The sequence below is a fragment of the Trachymyrmex septentrionalis genome, unplaced genomic scaffold (assembly GCF_001594115.1).
Source record: "Trachymyrmex septentrionalis isolate Tsep2-gDNA-1 unplaced genomic scaffold, Tsep1.0 scaffold53, whole genome shotgun sequence".
Taxonomy (NCBI): Eukaryota; Metazoa; Arthropoda; class Insecta; order Hymenoptera; family Formicidae; genus Trachymyrmex; species Trachymyrmex septentrionalis.
The window spans coordinates 3,192,872-3,201,488 of NW_017305705.1; the positions used below are offsets into that span (position 1 = coordinate 3,192,872).

General features: G+C 27.7%; 1 protein-coding gene across 1 annotated transcript in view; it reads left to right on the forward strand.

Annotated features, from left to right (window-relative positions):
* Positions 1-8,617, forward strand: part of LOC108751898 (scavenger receptor class B member 1) — a 40,913-nt gene that overhangs the window by 1,054 nt on the left and 31,242 nt on the right. The window lies entirely within an intron of this gene.

Below are 8,617 nucleotides of genomic sequence, written 5' to 3' on the forward strand. Positions count from 1 at the left end.
CAAAATATATATAAAATAAAAATATACATTCTTATAATATAAAAATAATCTATTTAAATATTATATTTAAATTTAGCTATATATTTTTTAGTGGATAGTCACTAATTACCCAGTGGCATACTTGGCACTGATATTAATGATTACCCACTGATTTAGATTTAGAGAGTAATGATAACATTTTTAATAGAAAGTTAAAAAAGAATGTTGATTTATATTATTTCTTTTTATATTGAATATTTTAACAATAATAATGACATACACACATTAGTTAACTCAGAGTCTAGTTTATATATATATATATATAGACCTCTATTATGAGATACCGACTTCATTTTGGGTAAATGCTGGGAGTCCATGAGCAGCATTAAAAAAAATAATAAGTTATTTTGAAGATAATGTAATAAGCTTTAAGATAAAAATGTTATGTAAAATTTAATTTAAATTCTACTTTTTTTAAATTAAAAAAATATAAAGGTGAGCAAATTACAAAGTCAAAATATTAAGATGCCCCGAGAAATCGATAATAAAATGCAAAGTACATCAATATTGCAATTGATAAACTTTATGTAATGTTTCTCAAATATAAACAGATATCAGTTTGCCAGTGTGTGCGCAAAATGAGCATGCGTTGAATTGTACTCAGGACTTGTCTTCTTGTACTTGGAACCAAGCATCGCAGAAACAGGCATTCGATGTTCATTCTGTTTTTGTCCTTTTTATTACATAATATTTATACTTTAGCAATCATTTTCGGTATAACATAGGTTATTTTATATTAGAAATACCCTGAATGTCTATTACGATTTCCACGCTTTACGATTTTACGATCATCACATCTAACTTCTGTAATTAAGCAATTCAACATATCCCATATCTTTCTATTAATACAATCTTACTCTATCACTATATGAAGAATTTATTGCCAAATATTTACTTTTTTTTTATTAAATAATAAACAAGGTTTAAAGGCTTATATCAATGAAACTTGAAGACATCCAAATTCTAAAATGTTTTTTACAACGATTACAGACATGATCTAATAATGAATTTTCGACTAAATAATTTTCTATTCAAGAGCAATAAATTTATGATGAAACCAATAGATAGCGTTTATTAGTTCAACAGAAACGCTGCTATCTCATAATAGGCGCCTATCTCATAACAGAGGGCTTTTTTTTATATATTTATTATAATATAATACACATAAACACATAGTATTGTTAATTATATATTTCATTAAAAATTACGTAAATAAAGGATTTTAATTCTCAATTTTAATACTTAATTTTACTAATGTTAATTAATTTGCGCGTTTTAGTGTCAAAACAATGTGTTTTCCTTCTTAGTGCATTTCTGCTAAAGAACATGCGATCACCTTACAACGATTATCGTTCATGAATAACAGGTATCAAAGTGAGAGCCGCCCCGTATCATACCGCAACTCTCACCACATTTAAAGAGCGTGCGTAATTAGCGTTGTATACAAGGTCGACCAGCCAATTCTTGTTACATGATAGTCGAAATATTTTTGTTATCTTAACAAACTAAACCAGAGAAAGAGAGAAAGAGTAAGTAAAATTTCAGTAGACTTTTTGCAATTATCGCGTCCTTTTATATATTAATTAATCTGTTTCTAATGTATAATATTTCTACTGCAATGAATCTTATATTAAATGTTTATTTTAAAGTTTGTTTTTAGCTTGAAAGAGCAATTTGCTAATATATTTCTAACTGATGTTAGAAGATAATATACCTCTAATTACAAAATGCGTAACATAATAAGAGAAACACTTTGCAAGTTTGCGTGTTTTTAAAAAATAAATCCGTCTTAAATTTTCTAAAAGGTTGTTAGTTAGCAAAATGTCTGAATCATCTCGTATAAATCTTATTTCGACCTTACGATTGCTATACTGTAAGCTACACACAACTTTAATGTTTATTTATATTTACTTTTTTCGTAAAAATTTAATTAGATACCTTCTCCTCTGATAGTCTTTTGATAAAAATGGATACGCAAAATCTGTGTGGCAACATTTTTTCTGGAATATTAATTAACTATATCTTTGAATATGATAAATATATTTTAATTTATTATTATATTATCTTCTCTTTTTATTATCACTTTTGTTTTCGTAAAACATGAAAATAGATAATATATTCTTATCCTGAATACATTTTACATTTTTCTGCAAATTCTAACGACAAAAGTTATTAAATAACCGCAGATGAAAAAATTAATTATACTGAAAATGTAATTGTAATAATTGAAATTTGCAATTTCAACATCATAGTTTGCGATAGAATTATGTTGATAATACCGCTAAATAAATCTCAGTATTTCGACGAGGATAATTAATTTAATATGAGATTTAATACTGTAGTAATTACATGAGAGTTATGAGTTATCTAATAAAACACCGTTATTAGATTAGTTAAATATTGGATATTAGAATATTTGATCTTTATTATTCCGTATAGGTTTTGTGAATATCTCTTATATAAATAAGAAAAATGTTTAATCTTAAAAATTACTTCAGATATTTTCACGCTTGAAACATCATAAAATGATAACACTGATCACGTTGCTGGATAATGTTAACACAGGTATTTTTAGTGCAAGTTAAAAATTTAATCATATGACAGAATTAATGACACATAAATCGATTAAAAGATTAAAATTGATTAAAAACTAACTTATTGATTAATTATAAAAGTTGTAATGGCCAAGTAATTAATTGACTATCTTGTTAATAAAAATAAAAATGTAGATTAAATTTTTGTTATTTTGTATCAAGTTAATTCTTAGATAAAACTTCTGTTAATTCTTTTTTCTATGAAAGAAAAAAAAACAGAGAAAATTATTGTTAAATAATTCATTAAAAAAGCCGACAGCTATAAAATATCTTGTATAAATACGTGCACTATGTTAAATGCTATGTGCAACATAATGGAGGTCAAAGTGCAGTGGGTCAGTGGAACACGAGTGATAGAGGACAAGTTGCACAGCACAGTTATATACGCATCACTTCGATTAGCTTCACTATCGCCCATTAGTTTATTCTTAACATGTCTTCGTAAAAGCTTGTTATTTTAAGAAATCAAGGAAACTGAATTTTCTAATTTGATTGTGATCAGGAAATGTCTTAAAAGAGTAATTGCATGTAATAGTAGTTATACAATAATAGAATTATTTATGCATCACATACGTGTGTACATATATACATACATATAAAGTAACATACACAATACTTCACATCATATTACAATACGTTATATTATATTATATTATATTACATATTATATAAAAATACCCATTGATAAGAGTTCTTGATTTCGTTTATTTTAAATATAGAAAAGTAAAGGAAATATCAAGTAAGTATCAGTAAAATACAGTATCATTCAGTATTAAATTTTCAAGTAATATTCTGTTATTGAAATTTTTGAAGCTAATAAATAGAAAATGTTTTTTGATAATAATTAAGATTTTCGTATATTTTTGTACACCAATTTAATTTCTTATTTTTGGATGTATCGATCATAAATCTATTTTAAATATTTTTTGAATCTTAGAAATACAATTTTAAAGTAAAAATACTTTTTAAATAGCTTGAAGTGAAAGAAGAAAATTACTTCTATCCTTTTCCTACGTTGTTCCCTTTTTAATGCCTCTTCCGGGCGTTCTTATCCTGTATCTGCATCCTTCATTCTGCGATACCGTTAGGTTCGGTAAGAGAATACAAGTTTCTACTTGTCTTATTTTTGCCGTATGTACGATATGAACGGCAGGCGCAGCATGATTTTCACTTACGTTTTGCATCACACGAGATATGCACTCTCTTACGTAATTCAAAATTTATTACTTTACCCAAAATCTTTTATTAATTTTTTTCTTATAAGAGCAATTTCCTCTAGAAAAGATTACTTTTTATTTAAAATTCTAATGGATCGGAGTTAATGGGCGTGATATCTATTAAACTTGAATTAAACGAGTTTGAATTAAATTCTCAGATCCTATTCTCTCGAATACTTATTATACAAATTATACATTCATATCATCATTTCGCTCAAGCGATAGTAAGATCGATTGAGGATAAAACAAATAAAAAAGAGAAATAGAAAAAGAAGAACCGGTTGCGTACCATTAATAGGTTTTTTAATAGATTAAATCGATAATATCGTCTGCGAAATTTTCACATAGCATATTTATTTGACCATTATATCAAGTGATCAAAGAGAGGTATAACATTTATCGCCGAAACATTGAAGTAAAGTGGGTATTGCATGATTTTTCGAGCGCACTGCACTGTTCAAAGACGAAAGGTGAATAAGTCTTTGATTGAAGAACCATGATAAATTGTTCAATGCACTGTCGTGAGCACCTTGCAAATCATTTATCTATTATCGTCATACATCATAACGGGGCGCATTGACATTACTATGCCACATTCATAGATCCATGCGGTCGTTGCAGCTATCAACTTTCTAATACTCTCGTCCTGTGCAATGCGCCGGGGCCATGTCATTAAATAGAGTTATAGGTATGATATTCAGACTAGTGATTGCAGACAGGCAATGCATCGCATCGCGTGTTTGCCCGCATTGTATCGCGTGAAGAAACGCGTGGTATCGTTCTTCTCCATTTCTTTTTATAGGTCACACACATACGTAGCACTTAACATCATACTCTGTTCAATTCATATTATCTGTTTCCGTTTTGACATATCAGATACTTCCGAGATGGTATATTTTGTTTTGATTTGTTGAAGCTGATTTAAAAATAAGAATACATTATAAGCAAATAAAAATTGAAAGTTTTGTAAAGTAAATTCTAAACAAGCAAGCCGATAAACCAGACACTTAATATTTACAATTAGATACTCGTGACAAAGTAGTATATGGTATTTTTTATTTTATTGATAAGACATAATCGACGGCGAGAGTTTATGCTATTAAGATTATTTTCTTATTACTTCACAAGAGAAGAATGCATTAGCATCTGTTTAGATATATCTCAGCATATTTATACCTAGCACGAGAAAGTGAATGAAAAATGTGAATATCAAGTTCAAACTTAGATTGTGGTAGGTCATGGTTCTATTATTATAGAGAATCGTGCTATTTTCCTGTATGAAGGCGGAAGTTATTAACACACTTACATCAGCTAAATTACATCAATCTTCGTAATGAAAGTCTCAGCATAACTGCAAGAAGGTCGCAGGATGAATTAAGCCATTGCGTATGTAAGATATATGTAAGATTATATAAAATGAAAACAATAATGAATGTATTAGCAAGAATGTATGTTAATAACAGAATTATTTGTAACAGTCATTCAGAAAGAAATAAGATCAAGGATACAAATTTTTAATTGGATAGTAACTGGTTTGTTTATGCGTCAGAATTACGTTATTATGAGATATGGGATCAAACGCAATTGAAAGTGAATATTATTTAGTTTGTATATTATTTTATATTCTATGTTGTATTTTATTAAAATTCTTGGAACTTTTTTATTCTTTTAAACATTTTTTAATTAAAATTTCAAAGTTTAATCAGACTTTAATATCGGTAACAATTGTGTTATATATGCTATATAAATATATTGTATACTGAATATATTTTTTGAATTTAATTTAAAAATTTTTACTGAAATTAAAAGAGCAATAAGCAAGTTCTTTAGATTGATATCGGATATGTCAAATACTTTCTATACTGTTTTCTACAAATGAAACACTTGTAAAAAGGCGTGCTTTACCAGTATTTTTTTCTTATATAACGACTTTGATAACACGATTACTACAAAACATTTCCAGTAAAAGAAGCTGATCGAGTTTTATTGTAATTACATTCAACAAAACATCCTACGGTCATCTACTAGTTAAATTAATTTTGCAGTTATATCATCAATATAAATTGACTATTAATCAACATTGACCCTAAAATATTGAAACATTAAAACATTAAAAGGTTGCCGTCAAATGTATGGCGATTTTCTATATGTACATTCCTTTATTCTTTAGCGAAACGCGGTCTGGTAATTAGTAATTTTTGATATTAAACAAAAATTATATATTTAATCGTATTTCAGCTTTCTAATTCCTTTCACAAGATTATGCTTTCTCGTATTGATAGGCTTTCTATAAAACACGATATCTCTACTATTGATTGTACAGTAATTCAAGGTCAGTAATTTCGTCAGGGTCATTGTACGCGTTCGATAAAGTCATGGAGGTTCGGATGGAATCCATTGAGAAAAGACTGAAGGCCGCAGAAAAAGAGAAGTATTCGAGATATGAAATCACTCACACGGTCAAGGTCAAATAATTTTTATTTATCTAATGTCCTAAGCCAGCATACAACTCTCTAATTTTTATATTTTTAATTCTTATACACTGGGCAACAAAATTAACGCAACACCTGTTTACCCTGCAAAAATAGGCAAATTTCAAGATATAATAACTTCGTCAAAAATTGTCATATCGGGATGTTTAAAAAAACATTTTACAGATAGAAACCTCTACTTTTTGGATCGCTACTTAAAAAAACGGTCTCATGGAGATTTTATGAAGTTACACAAATATAAATGAAGATATATCAGACTTCAAAATTTTTTATGAAATTTGCGAAGCTCCACGAAGTGGAATAAAAATTTTATACAAATGCGATTTGTATCATTCGAAAGAGCGAGTCTTTATCTTTAATTTACTTTTTTACAAAGCTCCGTACGATTTTTTTTCATCGAGTTATTCAACCTTGAAGCAAAAATGGTCCTTTTTCTTCAACGTTGAATAATTCGATGAAAAAAAATCATACGGAACTTTGTAAAAAGGCAAATTAAAAGTAAAGATTTGCTCTTTCGAATGATGTAAATCGCATTTGTATACAATTTTTATTTTAATCCACTCCGTGGAACTCCGCAAATTTCGTAAAAAATTTTGAAATTTTATATCTTTATTTATGTTTGTGTAACTTTATGAAATCTCCATGAAATCATTTTTTAAGTAGCGATCTGAAAAGTAGACGTTCCATCCTGTAAAATGCTTTTTTAAACATCCCGATACGACAATTTTTGACGAAGTTATTATATCTGAAATTTGCCTATTTTTGCAGAGTGAACAGGTGTTGCGTTAATTTTGTTGCCCAGTGTATTATAATATATATTTCTGTATTATTGTTATATGTACTCTTTCATAAAATGTAAATTTTAGTTTGGATTGTATTAAGTTTTAAATATGACACTTAAGACAAAGTAGCATATATCTACATATGATTAACATATTCATGATTTGAGGAACAATTTACATATTGTGAGATTGTGCAAGATTCAAATTTTTAAAGCCTTAAAAATCAAATTCTAGCACAATCATATACAATTAAAACTTTATAGAATCCGAGAACATATGGAATTATTCGAGAACGTGAAATATTAATATTTATTTTTGTGCTAATTTACAAGACCAATAATGAATGACTAGCAACAAATAATCTCATATCCTTATACATTTATCTCGCATAACACGATGTAAAGGAAATTCCCGCGCAAGCAAATAACATTCCGTCATTTCTGCTTGATAAGTTTGATGAAGTTGTGACGATAACATTCCAGTAATTGAAATGAATTTGCATGTTTATTTAGTATTTTTGCCTTCAAGGATAAATGATTTAAAAGGAAGAGTATCTCGAAAATTGCCCGAATTATTTTTAGATGACACAAAAAAGAATTTAGTTGTATATCATCAATTTTAAGTATATTTTTAGATGCAAAAAGAATTTTTTTCAGAATTGTACAGAAAAAGAATTCTTTTTGTGTCTGAAAAATAAATTCTAAATTGATGACATAATAATTGAATTATTTTGAATTCTGTTTGAACTCTTTGTTCAAATCTATCTGGGTTGCTGTAATGAGAAAATCTCTTGATCTATCAAAAGACAGCAAATCATTATTAATACTAAATAGTAAATAGTCATGTAATGATAATTTTCAAGAAAATCAAGAAGATTAAAATTATATAAAATGTTTATTAAATATTATTTATTATTTAAAATACCATTAAATTAATTATTGATTAAAAATATGAATACTTTAAGAAAGAATGACGTAACAATTTTCACAAGAAATTGATATCAACTATACTAAATAAAACAAGGACGATTTGAAGGTTTTGAAAGGTTTTATGCATTGAAGTAGGTGTTTATGATGTTGGATGGTGACAATTGACCATGACGTTGAATGAATTATATTTCATGAAAAATGTTTAGGCCGAATTAAGAAATCTACGTGTAATATTATAAGAAATTGAAGAAATTAGCCGGAACTGCAAACGGAACAATCGTTTTGCGCAATTGTGCGATTGCACAAATTGTCGTTTTTATATCAAAGTAGAATATAATTTCGTTCTTTGTCGAGTCCATGGCAGTCAAATCAACGGATTTAACACGTTATGCCAACGAGACATACTTAGCAACTTCATATTTTACTTTTTAGCATATAGATTGTAGATTACTTTGACCTTAAAAGCTTTAGACCTTCTACTAGAGTAATAACAGATTTATTATACCTATAAGATTATGCATTGAAAGGAACGCGTGTTATATTTTCAGTACATTACGAAAAGAT